This window comes from Callospermophilus lateralis, chromosome 11 (genome assembly GCF_048772815.1).
Source record: "Callospermophilus lateralis isolate mCalLat2 chromosome 11, mCalLat2.hap1, whole genome shotgun sequence".
NCBI lineage: Eukaryota > Metazoa > Chordata > Mammalia > Rodentia > Sciuridae > Callospermophilus > Callospermophilus lateralis.
This window is the reverse complement of record NC_135315.1, coordinates 114,442,789-114,464,526: the sequence shown is the minus strand read 5'-3', so window position 1 is coordinate 114,464,526 and position 21,738 is coordinate 114,442,789. Positions and strand designations below refer to the sequence as shown.

General features: G+C 38.1%; 2 pseudogenes; one reads left to right on the top strand and one right to left on the bottom strand.

Moving 5' to 3' along the window:
• Nucleotides 1-3,958, top strand: part of LOC143637787 (contactin-3-like) — a 119,130-nt pseudogene extending 115,172 nt beyond the window's left edge.
• Nucleotides 3,959-9,186: 5,228 nt separating this feature from the next.
• Nucleotides 9,187-21,738, bottom strand: part of LOC143642341 (protocadherin-17-like) — a 120,697-nt pseudogene continuing 108,145 nt past the window's right edge.

Sequence of the window (21,738 nt, the reverse complement as noted above, 5' to 3'; positions counted from 1 at the left end):
GAAAATCATCCACACTTCATTTCATGTGACTTTAATCTGCTCCTTTGGCAATTTCTCTCAGCCTCTCTGTGTGTCAAAACAAGTCCAAATGCCTGCTTTTCCTGGTTCACCCTCAAGCATCCCTCTAGTGGTGGATAAAGGAACTTGTGTCTCTGTATTGTCTGTTTGTCTTCTGGGAGACTTGAAGTGCATTAAATCCTTAAAGTATGTGTTGAGCCAAGTGTGGTGGCACAAGCCTGTAGTCCCAGCAGCTTGGGAGGCTGCAGCAGGGGGATTGCAAGTTCAAAGTCTGAGGAACTTAGAGAGGTTCTAAGCAACTAAATGAGATTTTGTCTCAAGATAAAACATAAAATCAAGAGATGGGGATATGGCTCATTGGTGAAGCGCCCCTGGGTTCAACCCCTGGCCCCAAAAAATTAAAGTAAAATAAATTATGTGTTGAATATGATAACATGCAATTTCTCACAGTTTAATTGAAGTGCCCCTTTTAAAGGAAGTTTTTCTATTCTGTTAATTTTTCTTTTTTCTGATTCCATCTACATACCATGCCTTACCAGAGAGTCCCTGCAGTTGCCTCGGTGCTCAGCATGTATCTGCTCATGTAAAACAGTACTCCATGCTCAAATCAGTTTTAATTTCTCCTTTTTGCATTGCAAGCTCCCAGTCAGCCTCCTGGGAATGTGGTTTGGAATGCTACAGACACTAAAGTGTTACTTAATTGGGAACAAGTAAAAGCAATGGAGAATGAATCAGAAGTAACAGGCTATAAAGTAAGTTGAATCATTTGCAACACTGTATTTTCCCTTTTTCACTTATACTTTGCAAATCTTTAAAAATTTTTATGATATTATTTCAGTAATCCAATTTTGACATAAACATCAAGTTTTTCATAAAAGGGTATACTACCAAACTCTCTGAATTGTTAAATACAGATTTACATGAAATAATGCTGCTCACATGGGAATTGTGGACATGATGTTTGTGCATTGTGTTAATCAGCTTTCTATATTTCTAACAAGCTCCTCCAGGGCAGAAAGCTGCTCTTCCCCACCTCCTTGATTTTGAGAGCATAATGATCCTAGTGTCTGCTAATCCATAATCCAGGACCTATGCATGGAGCTGGGAATGTGTTTTTGTATTCTGATGTGGACAGAATGACAAAATAATTTCAGAGCAACGAGAGTATGTGAAGAAAGTAAAAGAAGGTAATGTAAGAATGAAGTGTATTTGTTCGTGCGTTTTAGGTATTCTATAGGACTAGCAGTCAAAATAGCGTGCAAGTGCTGAACACAAACCAAACTTCAGCTGAACTTGTGCTGCCCTTTCAAGAGGACTACATTATTGAAGTCAAGGCTACCACAGATGGAGGGGATGGCACCAGCAGTGAGCAGATCAGGATTCCAAGAATAACCAGTAAGTTGGTTGGACTCAGCTTCCCCTTGACCTGCGTCAGTGTTGTTAGCCACTAGGAGCCCATCAGCCACTGCTCCTCCCTCCACCCACCCTTTTCTCCCAGCATGCCCTTCATGTGAACACAAGGTGATTTTGCAACATGAGCAAGTAAAACCAGGAAGAAAACCTCTAGAGTGGTGCAGAACAGGGAAAAATATGAGCACAGAAAGGAAAGACATGGAAAAGTAGTTTAAAACTCCATTCATTTGAATTATTTCCCTTATTTATTGCACCTATAGATTGCCTAGAATAGAATTCCCAAAGCAGTTCTCATGGGCAAGCCTTAACCCATGCCCTGTTTTTAAGACCTCTGATATTCCAGTTGTATGCCTCCTAAAAACTATATATGGATCTTATCAATTCTTTCAGTAGGAAAATCAGCATTGGCAAAGTCATGAAACTTTTACACGTGGCACACAAAAAAAAGATGACATTTTTAAAGAAATGTGTTCCAAGTTTCAGAGGAATTTCATGCTCTTTCCTCTTAAAATCCTAATGAAAGCTATTTCACCATTGAAAGTACACTTTTAGGGGGCTGGGGTTGTGGTTCAGTGGAAAAGAACTTGCCTGACATGTGTTGAGGCACTGGGTTCCATTCTCAGCACTGTAGATAGATAGATAGATAGATAGATGGTAGATAGATAGGTAGATAGATAGATAGAAAGAAAGAATGAATAAAGGTTCATTGACTACTAAAAATATTTAAAAAAAAATAAAGATAGTAGACTTTTAGAGTGAAGAGGAACAAACCCCAGCATACATATTTTTATCAGTGACCATGGAAGAGAACTTGTATCTTCACTTTGAAATCCTGTGTCTGGAGTTTTCAGGCCTCAATTTAAGTAACATGGAGCCTACCCTGTCTTCATAGTCTATTCTACAATCCTCAGTGACGTAAATAACTTTGTTCCCTGTTTTCATTTATCGACTGTGGTTTAGTCTATATAGTAGCAGGTGACCAAGACTGAAGCAAGTTTCTTTAATCTTGAAAAAGAAAATGACTGAAGAAAATGGGAGAGACCAACCCTTGCAGGAATTCTCTCTTTCTATGAAATCATAACCTGCCACACTTGAACTAAAAGTAATAAGAAAATGGGGGCTACCTGTCTGTAAATAAGTATGTAAACAACTATTTCAAACTGCAGAGATTTGTACATCTGTGTGTGCTTCAGGAGACCCAAACAGGAATCAGGTTGCTAACTGTTATCTGCTGAGGCTTTACAGTAGGGAATGCTCCTTGCTTCTTGCATTGTGCAGGGTGTCAGAGTTAGCATAACAGCGTGGACAGAGGGGCACTGTTCGAAGAAGCAGCTTCTGTGCTTTTGCGGGGACAGATGCCACCGTGGCATTTTCAGGCTGCTGAGTCAAGAGCAGCCTTTTCGTCTGATGTCTGTGGACTTGCTTAGCTTGCACAGACCAGTGCCTGCACAAGGCCATCTCTGAAAATGGAGCTTTCATCGATTGCATTTTAAAAGGTGATGTCTTGTATTAAGTACGATAATTCATCTGCATAAAATAGAAACAAGTAGATTTTCCAGACATTCATCCAATGACGTTTTCTTTCATTAAACCATCAAGTTATCTGAAATTGTTTGTGACCAGGTATCATTAATGGCAAAATGACTGACTTGGATTTTTTTCAATTTCAATTAAAGTTAAATAATGCTAGATAAACAAAGCTTAGATTCATTTAAGAAATCCTAAACACGTCGGTATTTTTATGGATACCCTTGGTAACACCTATGTGTTACACTGATTGATAAAATAAGGACTTGTAGTCCCAGGTTAGGTTCATGCCATGATTTGATTTTGACAGGAAACCCATCACTTTTGTCTGCGTCTTAGTCCTTCAGAATGCTGTAAGAATACACCCTGGACAGGGTGTCTTATAACTACAGAAATTTAACTTTTCACAGTTCTGGAGACTGGGAACTCTTATATTAAGATACAGCTAGTTCTGTGTCAGTTGTCAAAAGCTCATTTCCTAATGTCACAACACTGGAGCTGGGATGTCAATGTGTGATTTTCGGGAGACATATGCATGCATTCTCTACCACTCTGACTACCTGTTAATACAGTCCTCCTTTATTTTTTTATTTATTCTAATGAGGTCTATATGACAGCAGAATGCAATTTGATCCATTGTATACAATCGCAGCACAACTTTTCATTTCTCCAGTTGTACAGGATGTAGCATCTCACCATATGTGCAGTAATACATGTACCTAGGGTAATGATGTCCATCTCATTCTGCCATCTTTCCTGCCCCCATGCACCATCCCTACCCTCCCTCCCCTTGGCCCAATCACAGTTTGACCATTTTTCCCATGCCCCCCCACTATGGATCAGCATCTACTAATCAGAGGTATAGTCCTTCTTAATGAGCTGTTTATCATCTTTGACAGATATGGATGCAAGAGGATCCACATCAGCCATCTCGAATGTTCACCCTGTGTCAAGTTATATACCTATGGTACTATTTTTCCTTGTAAATGCCTTATGGTGATAGTTATTCTTTTTTATTATTTACTGGAAAGTTCATTGGTTACCATAATAAGTGCTTTCATGAAACACAGTGATTATGCATGGGGTTTTTTTTTCCAACTTTGTGTTTTTAACTTTCTACTTCATTATAGGTAAAATAAGAGTATAATAAAACAACAGTAAATCCTTTTAGAGGAATCTGAAATGCCTTAATATTTACTTGATAAACCAAAGGAATTTACATGTTACATACTGCTAACTTTTGATACAAATGTTCTTAAGCTATGAGTTTAAGCACTGCCAATGGAGAAAAACCTCCGCCCCGACATACACACACACACACACACACACACACATACACACACACACACACAGAGTTTCTTATTTGCATTGGAAAAACTCTTCATTTATTCCAAAAACTCTTTTCCAGTTATGAAAGCATTGTTTGAAGAGTTAATAAGTATCATTTTAAAGATTTAAATGATTTAAACCCCACGGGTTGAAAAATACATTTAAACACTTACCCTGCTGGAAGCGGGTGGTGTTTGTGATTCAGGAGTGTTTTTGGAAAATGCTGCTCTGGAGCAGAGGAGGGTGACCTGGTTCAGTGTACTCACTACTAAATGGCTGTGAGACTCTAGAAATCACTCTGCTCTCTGTACCTCTCAATTATTCATCTACAAAATGTGGAGGTAATAATAACCATCTGATCTGCCTCTGCCCCATAAATTAATGGTTAAAAGATAAAGAAGGACCCACGAAAGGGCTTTGTCACCCTAAATGCCATGTCCCTTTGCGAAATACTGGCATGAATTTCCCTGAGCATTTGAAAGTCATTTTCTAAACTTGCATTCCAGTATGCTTTTTCCTTCAATGATAGAAAATGGAAATAAGCACATTTTATCCTTTCTCAAAATTTAAAACAAAACTAGAACAGGAATTGTTTTCTTCACACCTGAGAATAAACTTACAGGCTTTATTAAAATGCAGTTGAGAAAATAAGTAGCACCCTGAATGTCAACCCAAATGTTAAACAAAATCCACACAATTCTTCCTTTCCAATTTCTGATTCCATTAAAGGACCCTCTCTCTTTTGGATGGCGGAGATTTTTTTTTTTTTTAATGAAATCTCACTGCCTATTGCAGTGAGTCAGGCAGGCATTTTAGTTCCTGAGTTAAATTGGTAATAGAACCACAGCGATGTTGCTGGCTTTGATGTGTATGACTCAGTCTTTCAATATGTGGTTTTCAAAGCATCGTTGGAGACACGGCTTCATAGCAATATGTAAAGAATATATGAAAATCAGCAGATGAGTGTTAGTCATTCAAAATCAGTTTTTTTTACCTCTTTCCTACCAATTTCACATTTTGCTGTAACTTGTTCGTCTTTCCAGAGATATCAGAATTTGAAACCAACAAACAGTTCATCTCTCAAGAAAGATAACGAATTAGCAAAATTCTAATACCATTTTATATTTAGATTACATTTAAGATAAACTCATTATATACAAAGGAGAAAAGTATGACTTTCTCTGTAGTGTCTGTATATACTGTATATATCTAGAAAAAAATCTGAATGACAAGTAGATTTCATATGACCATTGTTATTTCCAGTCAAAAAGTGGGGAAACATTCTCCAATACTTGTATTTTATTCTACATGTAATGGAGTTGTACCTTTTTATTATCTAGTAATTCCTATAATATGCTCCTATACTTTTCATTTTCAAGATGATGACTCTTGTTCCATGTTATTTCTAGCAGTATATCTCCATGAGATTTGGACATTGTTTCATATTGAAAAGGATGAAATTGATCTTTAAATTCCTGTGTGTGTATCCTATGGTTATCTGTATGTATTATTTTCTATTATTCTAATAAAATTTATAACCTTCAAGTGCTCCTGCATTATTCATTGTGGTAAAAGAAGAATAACTACCTGAAAAAGCATTTTGTTGCTGTGACCTAAAGATCTGGTAAGAACAACTTAGAGAAGGAAAAGTTTATTTTGGCTCAAGGTTTCAGAGATTTAGTCCAAGGTCGGTGGACTCCATAGGTGTTGACTGAAGTGAGGCAGAACATCATGGCAGAAGACAGTGGAAGAGGCAAGCAGCTCAGAACAACCAGGAAGCTCTATTCAAAAGGGATAAAACATAAACCCTAAGGGCATGCCCCATGACCCATCTCCTCCAGCTGTATTCTACCTATCTACAGTCACCACCCAATTAATCCATTCAAGTGGATTGATTCACTGACAAGGTTACAGCTCTCATAGTCTCATCATTTCACCTCTGAACATTCTTGAATTGTCTCACATATGAGTTTTGCGGGGGACATCTTGTATCTAAACCATAACAAACTGTAATAGCTGCACTGATGCTATCCTTTCTTGTATTTTCAACCAGCATTAACTTTTCATCTTTTAACAGGACATCATTTAATTATTTTATACCCTACTGATTCAGTAAAATGAGCAATTTGTAACAGTCATCTCTACATTAAAGCTATTTCAGCTGTAAGGTGAAGAGAAAGAAAGAATAAAATTTACTTTATATAGTTAAGATATCTAATTTCTTTTTTTTTCTTTAATGAACCAGTTTTTTTCTCAAATTGTTATCAATTCATGACACTGTTCACAGACTGTCTCTTTGGTATCAATGTTATAGTACTATAACATTGATATTAGTGCTATAAAAAGATTTTAGTTTTTAATTAGTAAGCATTCTAAATGTTATTGTTAATATAAGGAGAATGATAACTAAAATTCTAATTCAATCATTTTCTTTCTTGAGCATTGAATTTGTGTAAAATCCAGTGAGGAAACTGTAGGGGTATGTGTGTGTGTGTATGTGTGTGTGTGTGTGTATGTGTGTTTAAATTTAAGGGGAGTTGCAATGGGTACATTTGTCTACCTGTTGAAGGGGAAATAATTAGAAAATATGCAGACAGGGTATCTCTGGCAGTCCTGTCCAGGGCTAATGGACATGCAGAATCAAGTTCAGCCTGAGTCATGCTTCCTGGATTGTGGTAACAACTTCACCAGTCCTGATTGTGCAACCTTATTCAAGTTTCCTTGCTTCTCTGAGCTTCACTTTCCCTACATGCAGAATGGGGACCATGGTAATGTTACACTCACGTGGTCATGAGATCTTTAGCCAATGAATTGAAAGCTTCCTCTTACTGGGGCTGGGAGGTAGGAAATGGAATGAGATGAGCAAGTCTGTGCATTAGAGCTCAGCTTCATTCTTCCCACCAATAGGAAATGAGCAACAAGGATGGCAGAACTTGGTTTCTCTTTTGAGCTCTGCTTCAATGTCTGTTCACCGTGAAGAGAGCTGTGATTCCAAGAATTTCTAGAGGATGGAGTAAAGCGATTCTGGGATCAGATTATTATTTTTTTTTGTTAAGATGCAAGGTTGACAATGTTAAGTAACATAAATGTACTGTGTGTGCCAGACACAGAGCTAAGCCTTTACCTGTGCTAAGTTATCTGCCTCTGATCTCACTGGGGATGTTCTCATAGCCCATTGTACAGAGTAAGAAACAGGCTGAGGAAGATTAAGTGAAGGTCATAGTAAAATGGGGTTCAGGGAAGATTTGGTGCAACCCATAAGCTCTTAACATGGGTAGGCTGTTAGTCCCTCTTGAAATCAAATCCATAAGCTATAGACTCTGAGTAAGAATCTTCAGGATGAATTTGTGGTGTACTTTATCTTCTATTATGGATCACAGTTCAAATTAGGGAACTTGGGTATCCTTAGTGTTCATTATACATTTAAAAAACATTTTGGAGATGGCTTCTGCTGTTTTTCAAAAATTTCTCCATTTTCAATGAAAACCAAACAGTATAACAAACATAAAGAAAATGTTAAAATGAGAGGACTGTATCAATTTTTTTTTTTAAATTTTAAATCCCCCCTGCCATTTTGTACTCTTATAATGCCAGCATTTTTATTAAAATGAATCCTAATTGGGTTCTTTTTTTCTAAAGTATTTTACCCTTTTAAAAACTGAAAATTGCCCTGTTATTAATTCATTGTAATTTGGATACATTTCAGCAAATATTGGAGGTAAATCAAGTCACAACAGCAATTACAAAATTAGCAATTAGTAAATTGTACCATTCTTTCGAAAGAAAATATGTAAACAGATTGGAACATCGCTCATTTAAACTGTTAGGTTTTTCTGCTGTTCAAATATAAACCCAGTGCCCTAATTTAACATGTCTTGCTTACATGGAGGAAGTAATTACCTTGTGAACTTGTACAGAATTAATGCACTGATAAGAGAATTAAACTTGTAAGAGAAGAATGCTTCTCTTATTCGTCAGTGTTCATTCTTTACTCCCACTCTCTGCCTGTTGAAATTATCTTAGAGCCTTGATCATTAGTAAGTGGGAAAGGAAAAGAACTAGATACTGTATAATTGGGTAGTACCTTGGAAATTTCAAAAGAAAAATAGGGAAATGATAAGGATGGCAAATTAGCAGATGTACTTTGGCATCATACAGTAGAATGTGACAGACGCCAGCTAATAAGGAGTGCATCTCATGGAAACCCCATTGCGATGTCATCGCTGCATTGGCATTTCCAAAGTATCCAGGCAAAAAGGACTTTCCACCCAAGGTGACATTGGAGGATGACACCAAGATGCACTCACTAGGGTCTCTGTCTGAGGTACAGTACTCTCCTTGTACAAAGTTCATCTTCATGGGCTCAGTACCTACTTGTGGAATGAAACCAGTAAATTTCTCACCATTTCTTCTTACCCTCTCCTATTTTCTTCACGTTTTTCTTGTCTCCCTTGCTGACCCTGGAGATTATAAATGTTGATCAATTGGAGAAGAAGACTTATTATATACCATATTGGAAACAGTGGCAAACAGACCATCTGTACTGAGGAAGTTAACAGATTTGTGAAGACAGTGGATCCCAGTGGTTAATAACAATTGTTTCTAGATGTCTAGTTAGAATCTTAATCATGTCCTTCCATAAGTGTGTGACCATAAGCAAGCAGGTGAATCCCTACAAGGAAAGAATCTTCATCTCTGAAATGGCACTAATCGACAGACCTGTCTTGTAGGACTGTCACCTGAGCTAATTCATCATTGTCTCATGGGTAATCAAGAACATACTCTAGTAAGTTAATAACATCATTATCATTATTATTAAGGCTTAAGTTCTGGATGAGTCTTTAAAGACCAACCATTGCAGTATCTCCCTTAAAGTACGTTCCATTCCATCATTAGGAACTAATGATGGAGCTCCTCTCGGGGAGCTACCTTCAGTAATAAAAGTGAAGAAGGTAATGGTGTTTGGGAAGACTGAGGTGGTGTTTCCATAGCTTCTAACACAGGGGTGGGAGCATGCCCAGAACTCAGCCTCTCCAGCTGTTGTCCTTCGTCCCTCAAGGCAGCTCCCAGACGGCCATAGCTCACGATGTGGCCACTGACAAGACCAGCAATGTGACTGACCCAGAAAAATGATGAATAGGAAACTAAAGCTTTACTTGTGCTTTAAGAGTGCCTCTGCTTTTAAGTAAATAGAGCCAACATATAACTGAGCTAAACAAGCGCCACTAGATCTGGAAGGGCTGGTCTAGTCCACAGAGAAGTCCTGTACATTAGTCCTGAAAGCCTGATGACCTGGGAGCATTAACAGTCTTAGCACAGAGGAATGAGATTGAGGAAAAGGATCTAGTCGCCTGAAGCCATTGGAGAGCACCTCACAGAGGCCCCTTTTCAGAAGAGCTTGCTATTCTTGTGTTCTTACCTGGGACAGGCTCCCTCAAACTGCTGGGACCACCCCCACAAGGGACAGAGAAGCTCCCCCCAGGCATAGAAGCTGAAAAGGCCAATGTCTTTAGCCTCCCCCTTCAGCAATTCAACAGCTGCCTCTGTGCACCTCTGACTAGGCCCTTTTTGTGCAAAAGAAAGCCAGCCTCTCCTTGTAATTCTCCTCTTCTGTAAGGGAAAATGCTACAAAACACATAAAGAATGGGGTTGGTGTGCAAAAATATAATTGCCTCATTCCATACTTTGAAAGATTCAATTCACTGTAATAAAGTAAATCTCAACAAGGAGAGAATAATGGGCATGAGTCAAGATTTGAACCTTCTCAAGTGAAGGATAAGGGGAGAATGAGTGGTAAGTCTACTTTCCGATGTACTAGTGACTGAAAATATGTCACTCATTTTCAACTGACATTTACCTTTTGCAGAAGTCAAAGAGAATTTTTTTTTAATGCACAGCCCCCTATGTCCACCCATGAGATTCATTAGGTACCACAGAAGGAATCCTGTTTGCAACCCCCGTGCTCTTTAAAAGCAGGTAACAGGCTACAGGTGTTGCTCAAGGTGGTGGAGTCTCCTGGGTAAGCATAGACACTGGAACTTAGCATGCTCCCATGAAGCTGCCTGGGACACACCGCAGACAGGAACTTGCCAGGCAAAGATTTTCCAGATCTGAGCAACAGGGTTGGTAGGAAGGAAGTTATGCAGAGCTTTGAGGTCTGCAGTCTCCTCTTGGTATGTTATATATAAAGTGCCCTCTTGAAGTTATGATAGAAGAGAGTCTGAGAAATGATTCTGGGCTTTGGAATCAGCCAGCCAGCAAGTAAGTTCTGGAACTGTCACTCAACTGCCTGGAGCACTTAGAGTAAGTTGCCGAATTTCTTTCTACCTTATTTCTTTCCCGTGATACAAATATTTTAGAGCGTTTTGGACTTGAATGCACAGGTAAGATAATTTGTTTTTAAAACCTACCAAGAGACTGGTGCTCCCTAACAACAAAAGTGAGGGTAATTTTAAAACCCTGTTTTAGGTAAATATATTTTTAACAGATAAAGCCATATATATGAATTGAATGTATTAATGAGGTAGTATGTAATGGTAACAGGTGAATATATTAGGTAGTGTTCAAATCAGGCTAAACATATCCAGCTCTTCAAGCATGCAACTCCTTCTTTCCCGTGAAGATCTATGTCCAATGCTTCTATTCAGCAGCTTTGTCAAAAGTCAGACCTCTGTGGATGTGTGGTTGACTTCTGGGCTATTCCATTGCTTCCCGTCTTTGTGTCGTTTGTGCCCGTCCCCAGCTGTTTGGATCACTACATATTTAGACTATGTTTTGAAGTCAGGTATTCTGATACCTCCTGTTTCCTTCTTTGTGCTCAAAACAGCTTTGGCTATTTCACATTTTTGTGTTTTTTTTTTTTTTTTCATGCTTCCACATAAATTTAATCACTTTACGTTTCTTTTCCTGGCATATAAAATGGAGCTGAGATGCTCCTGCCTGGGTTGGTGTGATCATTAAAAATAATCTGAGGGCTGGGCTGGGAGGTAGCCCGGGCTGCGAGGTTGCACGCAGCTTGCACCCAGCCTGGGCTTCGACCCCCCAGCGCACCAGCGCACTCATGCGCGCGCAGCCCCCACCCCACCCCCCACCCCCCACCAAGGAAGAAAGATGCTGGAGCAGCGGGAGGAAGCCGGCTAGGACTCCTCAGCGGCCGCCGCTGGCTGAGGAGAAAACTGCACCTCAGCCAGGTGAGTAGCCAAGGAACCTGACAGAAACGTCCTAAATGGTAAAACAAACAAACAAATAAAAAAACAAAAACAACAACAACAAAAAAAACACCGACGGAGGGGCCGGGGTGTGGCTCGTGGTGAGGGCTCAGTGAACGCTCGCCAGCACGTCCACCTCAGCCCCGAGAAAAATAAATAAGTAAAGGTATCGGGCCCTTTTACGACCAAAACATTAAAAATAATAATAATAAATAAATAAAAATAAGCAGAGAGGCCCAGGGGCCGGCGAGGGGCCCGGAGCCAGCAGAGGAGCCAGGGCGGGCAGCCAGAGGGCAGGGGACCAGAGGCCAGCGCGGCCGACACCTCCCTGGAGCAAGGCTGAGGCCGGCCCGCGGCCTCTGGGGAAGGGGCTCAGGAAAGCAGGCTCCAGGGGTCCCAGGGAGTCCCCCGGGGTGGCCTGCGGGAGCCCTCCTCAGCCCGAAAATCCAAGCCCTTCCCAGAAATCGGAGCCCTTTGCAGGTGGGAAGACGCCCTGGGGCTTGGGAGGTAGAATTTACATCTTGAAAAGGCCTCATCAGCAAAAGCACTAGGCAGATTCCATGCAGTCCGTCCAAATAAGTGACATTCTTCACAAAACTAGGAAAAATAAAAAATAAAAAATCCTTAAGTCCATGCAGAAGTGACCCAGAATAGCCAAAGGAATCCTAACAAGTACAGAGAAGCAGTACCTGGTCTGATATTATATTACAGACCTGTGGTTGAATGAATGAATTAATCAATCAATCAAATTAAAAATTAAAAAAGCAGCATGGTATGGTCACCAAAACAGACATGAAGACCAATGTAACAGAATAGAACACAAAACCTACACCCATCTGATACTTGACAAAGGTGCCAAAAATCTATGTGGGAGAAAAGACCTCCTACTCATCAACTGGTGTTGAGAAAAAAATTGAATAGCTATATGTAGAAAAAAATGTGACTAGATCCGTATCTCTTACCCTGCACAAAACTCAAAATGGAACAAAGTTGAGGAATTAGACCCAAAACCTTGCAACTGCTGGAAGAAAATATAGGGTTAACACTCCAACATATAGATGCAGGCACCACTTCCTTAACAAGACCCCCAGAACACAAGAAATAAAATCAAGAATCAGTAAGTGGGATGCCATCAAACTAAAAACCTTCTGCACAGAATGACTGAGAGTGTGAACAGAGCCTTCTGAACAGGAGAAAATCTGGGTTGGCTACTCCTCTGACAGGGGACTAATATCCAGAATATACAAAGAACTCAAAAAACTGAACACCAAAAAATACATAAGTAACCCAGTCAATAAATAGGCAAAAGAACTAAATACAAACTTCTCAAAGATTAAACACAAATGGCCAAAAAAATTTATGAAAAAATAAAAGTCAACATCTCTAGCCCTCAGGGGAATGCAAATCAAACTACACTAAGATTTCACCTCCATTCAGAATGGCAATGATCAAGAATGCAAACAATAGCACATTCTGGGGAGAATGTGGAGGAAAATGTACAATTGTACATTGTTGGTGAGACTGTAAACTAGTATAACCACTAGGAAAGAAGTAGGGAAATTCCTCAAAAAATCGGGGTGGAACTACCATATGACAGATACCCATTCGTTTGTATTTAAAAAGAAACGAAACCCTAAAATCAGTATACGAGAGCCATACAGCCACCTCACAATAGCTAAATTATGGAATCAACCCAGTTGATGTTCAATAGATGAATGGATTAAGCAAATGTGATCGAGATACACAATGGAGTTCTCATTTACCATAAAGAATGAATTTCTGGCATTTGCTTGTAAATGGATGGAAATGGAGACTACCTGGCTAGGTGAAATAACCAAACTCAGAAACTCAAAGGTCGAATGTTTTCTCTCATATAGGGAAGCTGGAGTAAAATGAAGGAAAGGAGGGGGAAGGACAGGATAGCATTAAGATACAGGGAAGATCAGTAATCTAGTAGGAGGCAGAGAGGCAGAGTGGAGGAATGGGAAAGGGGAAGCAACATGGAATGAATTCTTAAACAACCATTTTCTGTGCATATGTAAGTAAACTTCACGTTTATAAGTAAAATGTGCCAACCAAATATAAATAAGCGGAGGAAAAGGAAGTTAACAGAGTAAAGAAAACAGGGGAGGGGAAGAGGACAGGAGGGAGAACCATGAACTGAATTCAAATTCCAGGCAGGCATGATTTTGTTGGGATGAACCCAACTACTATTATGTAACTATAAAGCTGTGATTTAAAAAAAAAATTGTCAGTATAAAAATATCACTTAACTTGCAAGACAAATGACTGTCAAATATATTCTGTAGATACACTGGGCATTGGATAGCTGTCTAGTCTAGAATCTAATTTCATCCTTAAAAATTATTGAAAATCATAGATAGTTTAGATAGTTTTCTAGAAAACGGTAAACGTTTTGGGAATGCAAACTTCAGAACAATCTGTCAGTGGTACTTAGAAATTGATTCTAGACAATCATGGGTGAGGTTTGGGATGACAAAAAAAGCATTAATATGAAAGCTTCATGTCTAAAATAAATAAGAATATGATATGAATTGGGGAAGCGTGAGAGGTTTACATAATGAACCCTTAATAAGATATATTTTCTTCCTTCACAGTATTATGTATTTTCCTATTTCCAAGTTAAAAAAAAAATCTTTTCTGTTACGTATCCATATCCTAAGATGGGTAGTGTTTATTTTTTCAATGAAATGTGCCTTTAACATTTTGCTACTGGCTTATAAAAGCATCTGACGCTGGCTTATTTCAGACTACTTTATTTTCTTAGAAATTGGGTATGTGTCTGAATCTTGAAAATAGTTTCATAAATACCATCACTTACAGGAGTTACGAGAGCTTGTTTATTATTGGTTTACTTGTCTACTCACATAACAGCCAGTGTCTCTAGGGCAGGGAATTCATTTGTTTGCTTTGGGCTTTGTGTTTTTGGCATATTATATGCAGCTTGGTAATTGGTAGGCAATCAATAAATAAAAGCATTATTAAAATGAATCCGAGAATGGGAGTTCCGGATCATTTTCTTCCATCTTTCAATCAGAGGTAATCTCCTTATTCCTATTCCCTTCTAACTGACATCCATGCATGAATCATGGGAAAAGACATGAAATGTCTATTCTCTTAATTAACCAAACACTGCAGAGTTTCTCTTTTCCTCCAGTGAAAGACAGATGCTGAACTCAGAATCACAAGTGATCAGGCACAGTGGGGGTGAAATGTGCCATGCCTTCTCTCATCAGCCCAGACGATTTGCTGAAGTGTTCTTGTGTCTGATGCCTATTGGGATAAAAGACGCTAGATTCCCTAATATGTAAAAATGAGACTATAACCATCACAGCCACTCAATAAGGTTGTTATGAGAATGAACGGCAGGACTGAGGTCACAAGCCAAGTGCAGTGTGCATACACAGGAGTTCAATAAACAGTCGTGATTTACAGTGACTTGACCTTGTGCTGCAGGGTGCTTCAGATCAGGCTCCTATTGAATTTGGGGACAGGAAATCAGTTGTGTAAACAAAATTATTCTGTTCTTCAACTCGCCTAGACTTTCTCAACATAAATAATAGTTGTTTTTTTTTTCCTTTCCTCTTGGATGATTGCCATATTTTCCTTACCTTGTCCATCTATATGTACTCTCCCACTAAAAATAGTATATTTAAAAGAAATGTTTAATGGGGACATGGGACGTAATGCAACATCTAGTGTTTGTGTGTGTGTGCAATTTATGTTATGGTCTTATTCCTCTTGAGTGTGCCTCCTGTGTCCATTATATGGCTCTTCATGCTGGGGCTAGAATGTAGCCCTTAGCCAGGGAAACTATAGCTGTGTCCTCACAGAGCTTCTGTTCTGTGAGGAGTAGGAGGCAGGAGGCCAGTGAGCCAAAGATGAATTGAAAACACCAGACAGGGAAAGAAACAAATGGATGTGTGGGCAATAGGAGAAAAGAAAGACTTATACCTAGCAACTTGAGAGGCTGAGGTAGGAGGATTGCAAGTTCAATGCCAGCTTCAGCAACTTAGTAGGCCCTAAGTAACTTAGCAAGACTTGGTCTCTAAACAAAATATAAAAGAGAGGTGGAGAAGTGGCTTAGTGGTTAAGCACTCCTGGGTTCAATCCCTATTACCAAAAGAGAGAGAGAGAGAGAGAGAGAGAGAGAGAGAGAGAGAGAGAGAGAGAGGGTCTCTAAACAGAAGCTGACTTATCAACACAAAGGCTTTGAGGCAAGAATAAAGATTGCATGGGGAAAATAGACCAGATTAAATAGATGAGAATCCAGAGAGTGTCTAGGGCCTTAAAGACTGTGAGAAGGAAGTTGGGTTTTATGGCCCAATAAAATAGGAAGCAATATAACATTTTATGCAGAATTTTTTTTTTTTTGGCACCAGGGATTGAACCCAGGGCATTTAACCATTGAGATACACCCCCAGCCTTTTTAAAAAATGTTTTTATGTAGAGACAGGGTCTTGCTGTGTTGCTTAGGGCCTTGCTAAATTTGCTGATGCTAGCTTTGAACTCGAAATCCTCCTGCCACAGCCTCCCAAGCTGCTGGGATTATAGGTGTGTGCCACTGTGCCTGACTTAATTGGCTTTTTAAAAACATCCTTCTGGCTGCCTGTCGGCACATGGATTGAGTTGGGGAGACCTGCCAGGGGTTTCTTGTGATAGTTCCAGGGGGAACCTGTTCTGGGCAGGGCTCAAGTGAAGGAACTGTGATGGACAGGAATGAAGTCACTTTCCAGAATGGGGGTTCAGTTTAGTGTTATGTTGAAGAATTTGATGGAAGAAATGAGAAGATAGAAATAAAGAGTGACTGTTAAAATTGTTTTCCTCTTGTTTTTGCTTAATCATCCAAAGTAAAACTCAAAGGACAACACATTTTAGATCATTCCAAAAAATTCCCTATAGAATAACCCAATTTTTTCTTTCCTTGGGTCCTTGGTCTTTTTATTTGTACCACAAGTGATTAGCATATTCTCTTCAGATAAATTTAAATTTTTAAATTTTTTTAAATTGAGTTTATCTTAAAAAGGCAGTATCAAATTATTTTCCAAATCATAGCACCTTAGGAAACCCAGATGAGTTTTTAACTGTATAGTGTTTCTAAGACTGGTAGTATTTTTCAGCATACCAGTGCTTTCTGGTTATATATAAAAGGTGCATGATCCTATTGAATTTTGTAGATTTTTCAAGTTCTTCTAATTTATTAGCAGACTTTTTTGTTGTTGTTGTTTTGGGGGAAAAAAAGGCTCAATAAATTTATCCTAATCTTTTTTTTTTTTTGGCAGGGGAGTTCCTGGGGATTGAACTCAGGGGCACTAGACTACTGAGCCACAATCCCCAACCTTAGTTTGCACTTTATTTAGAGACAAGGTCTCACTGAGTTGCTTAGTGCTTCACTAAATGCTAAGGCTGGCTTTGAACTGGAGATCCTCCTGCCTCAGCCTGAGCTGCTGAGATTACAGGTGTGGGCCACTGTGCCTGGCTTATCCTAATCTTTCTAATAATGAAGATCCCACTCCATAGAGATAGGTTAGACATTTGCAGTCACAGAATGAGTAAAACCCAGAGGTGCTGGTTTCTGAAATTCCCTGTGTGTAGGTCCCCAATTTTCGACTAACCATCCATACCAGTTTATTTTGGCAAAGTATTGAACAGTCATTAATGTAGTGATTTAAACTAATCTTAACATTTTAGAAAGCTTACTTGGTAAGATTTCTGTATGCGACATTGATATTTTATCAAAAGTTTTATCTGATGGTGTCTGGCAAAGAGAAGGGCAGCATAGTATTGAACCACATTCAGTTTTAACTTGACTAAATACAAAAAAAGTTCCACAAGTCAGCATTACATGTAGAAGTAATAGCTTACTGCCCTTTCACTTCTATATAACACTATGTCAAAAACATTATATCTGCCAATATGTGATTCCAAAAGTGACCTTTGGCATTTGGAGCATGTATTCTCAAGCATCATTAGAGATTTCATGCCAAACCCAATAACATACTTCTGTGTTGTTTTCAAATGCCTCCCAAAGCAAAAGGTTAATGATCACTAAAACGCACTGAAATGGTTCTTTTTGTTTCCATAGCTCATCTATTTCTCTTTTCACTCAATCTCCACGTGCTTTTAATATTTCCTAAGCAGCTTTTGTTTTTCCACTTAATGAAGAGTAACTAATGTGGCATTTCTCTTTTTATAAAATAATACTCTCTAATAGACCTCAGCCTATGGGGATCAGTTATATCCAAGATGCCTTTCATTTGCCCTACGACAGTGGGTTAACTCACCATTTGACAATTGTGTGCCTTTAAAAATTAAAGGTCATGCATAAAATCTCCCATTTGCATGAGTTTGCACAAAATTGTAAAATTTATTTAAATACTATCTGGCTTTGAAAGCTATAGCTCTAGTTTTGGACGATAAAATGTAATGTAAAGCAAAACTGTGGCCCTCACACAATGTGGCCCACCATTTACTTTTTGTAGATAAAGTTTTATTGGCACACATCCATGGCCATTTGTTTACATTTGTGCTTCAATGGCAGAACTAAATAGTTCCAACAGAGGGCTTTAAAGTTGAAAGTATTTATTTTTTTGTCCCTCACAGAAAGAAAAAAAATTGGACAGTTCCTGATCTAAGTAAAAACAGGGCCTCTGTCACTTCTGAGATTATACAGTCACAAAAATGTAGACTAGTTGACATCTATATTTCATGAAAACCAAAATGTTTGAATATAAAAGTCAATTTGCAAAGCAAGTTATGCATTTTCTTTTTTAAAATGTAAATCCCATTAGTCAATGGTTGCATATACCTCAGAAATACACCCAGAACAATACATGTTTTTAGTTGAGGAAAAAGGAAGGAATTTTAGCTTTTAATTAAATAACCTATGATAGTTCTGGAATTACAACAGTAGGCATGTGATATGTTCTAGTGTATGTGGGTATATTTTTTTAAAAAATAGATAGGTAGTTACTAACAACTCTGTCCTTTGGTAGCGCTATTACTATCTGCTGCAATATGACTAGTATTTTGTTCTATACTTCAATTAGGAATTTTCAGCATTAGTATTAAAATATTATAAAATAATTCTACTTTATAATGTGAAACATAAGACTATCACAGGCAATGTTACCTTGGGCATTGTTGCTACCCGACAAAATGAAGACAATAATTTATTCCAGACAAAATAATAATAATAATAATAATACTTGGAGTACACTACTTTGCAGGGATGTACAGATGAGGATGGCCATTCACCTCCTCCCTGATGTTAGAAAAATTGCATAAAATATCCATCTGAGTTTGGTGCTGCTATACCTGCTTTTTTTTTTTTTTAAAGGGGGTGGGGGAGATTAGGTTGAGCTATTAGATCCTAGATAAGTAATCAGATATTTGACATTGAACAACAATGTCTGCCCTCCGCCATTACTGTGTGGTGATTCTTAATAGGTTGAGAGCTTACATTTGAGCTAGAATGGCTTGATCAGATGTATTTATTGATGTTGTGTGGATAAGGTGCTGTAACAGTTTCTGAGCCTTTGAAGAATTACACTAATCTTACTGAACACCATCCTAGATTCTATATAAGTTTTTTTAAATTCACAGGAAATTTAAAAACCATCACTTCTCTGTAATCCTAAACATCAAATAACTCTAATAATTTGTCTTGTTCCCCTCCCTATGAGAAGCATTACTTTTGTAAGTGTCCTAGTTAATTTCTGTGCATATCTATAGGCAAATGTTCCAGAATAATGAGATTGCAAGGTCAAAAGGCAAACATCTTTATTTTTATTTATTTATTTTTTGGCAGTGCTGGGGATCAAACTCAAGGCCTCACACATGCTAGGCAAGTGCTTTACAACTGAGCCACATCCCCAGCCCCAACATCTTTATTTTGATAGGAATTGCTACATAGCACTCCAAAATGGTTATAACAGTATATTCTCAGTAACGTTTTACCAGGATAACCATTTCCCCAAGGTGTAGTTTTTATTGCGATATGTCTTTAATGAGAAGCATTAGCATCCTTGGTTATTAATGTTCTCTCAACAGCTGGGTATGGTGACACACTCCTGTAATCCCAGTGGCTCAGGAGGCTGAGGTAGAAGCATTGTGAGTTTGAATACAGCCTCAGAAACTTAGTGAGGGCCTAAGCAATTTAGCAAAACTCTGTCTCAAAAATAATAACAACAATAGAGGGCTGAGGATGTGGCTCAGTGGTTAAGCACCCCTGGGTCCCATCCTTGGTACCAAAAAAACAGAAATAAAAACAAAATTAGTACAGACTATGCCTACGTCTTGATTAAGAACTTAACAAATAAAAAAATTTTTCATTGTTAACTCTTAATTTTGATTTTTACAATTGTCCAATAATTTGTATTTAAACCTTTGAGAAGGCAACATACATCATAGACCTGATCTCTCTGTGGTCCCCTGCTTGAGGGAAAACTCCATTGCTATACATATGCTCGTCAACACGCTGATCAGAGCACATACTTCATTTTTGATGGATGAAGGAAATACAGCATGTGACTCTCAGCTTTACTTTGTATGGATGAAAACATGCAAAACAGCAAACAAGGGTATTATTCAAGTTCTGATTTCTAACCTAAATGGAACATCACTGATGTTACAAATACAGAGCGGTTTCGCCAAGGTTCTTCATATTTTTCACCATACCCCAGGAAGAGTTAAAAAAAAATTGTTAACAGTTCAGTTAAAAAATAGCTTCAGAGATTGCTGGATGTAGTCTTTAAGAATATATCCAAATTCTGAGTATACACAATAACTCCAGTATAAAATGTATATAACTTGACATTTTTAGAAGATATTGAATTTATATATTCTTCTCTAAGGTTATTAAGTGTTTATCATGATAGATGACTAAGTTGTTGAACCATAACCAAGAAGTCTACCTCTCGAATTTTACTTTTTTACTTTTTTAATGTTTTCTGGACTTTAAAAAAAAAAGGCAATGTTCCTTTGAATTTTAGTTCATTCACACAACAAAATTTGACCACCTTCTATATTGGAGGTACAACTCTGAGGAGAAATCTAGGAACTAGGAAAAACAGCTGGTAAGGGAGGCAGAAGAAAGTCTGTTTTGTACTTGGGGAGTTTTGTGAGGTTTTGTTATATTATAAAGTACAGCATTTGAGTATATTAGTACTTCTTTTGCTTTGAGATACTCATACTTGATACTGTCAGAATATCTTTTCTCTTATTGTTCTGGTTAGTAAGACCATCACGTCCAGAGAAATACCTTGATCCAAAATAAGATATCCACTCTTGCTGAAGATGAGTGATATTTAATCTGCATTCGTCTCAGACACTTTAAGGATTTCATGTAAGCAAAATTCCTTACCCAGGAGAGAAAACTACATTTAAGTCTTGTGCACATGGATTGCGCCAGTCTAAAGGCTTTCACTGGAACCAGCATGCTTGATGACTCATTAGAATTAAGTATTATATGCTATTAGATATTTATTAAGATATTTGAAAATTATCAATCCATTATATAGTATATTCATCCAGTGATTTATTTATTTATTCACCACATAGGTGATTGAATTTTAGTGTTGTTATATGATCAGTACTGTGTTGGACATTGCCATTACTCTAAAAATAATTTTATGTAATTATTTAATGTGAGTTTCATCTTAAACCAATCACTAGACCCTCTAAAATGAGGTTCAGTATTTCTGTGAAATTCAGCATCAAACATTTGTGCATTTGCCACATGTCAATCCCTTCTGGTCTTATCAGGACTTAACCAAATAAGAGAAAATTTGTTTCTTACTTTTATCAGGGCTGAAAGAATATTTGATTATGTAATTATTTAGAAACTATATTTCATACAAACAAGGAAAAGTCAAAATACACTGTGGAGTCACTCACATTACCTGCCAATGTATTTTTTCAGTGAGTTGCAAGGTAATTACATAAAAGACTACAACGGAAGCTGTTTTCCACTCACTGATTTTCTAAAACAAGTGACTCAATCCCTCTTACACCTGTCAAGTATCTGTGATAATCTGGAGCACCACATTAAATGAGGCATATTTAAATTAACAGTTTAATTTTTCCAAGTGGCGTCCATAATTTTTAACATAATAAGCATTACCAACTTTGGTTCAGGTCTTGCTGAGACCCAGTGACACCTGAATTACAAGTAGGAGAGGATCTGTTGTGGAACGAGGCACTGATTTAAAATCAGTACACT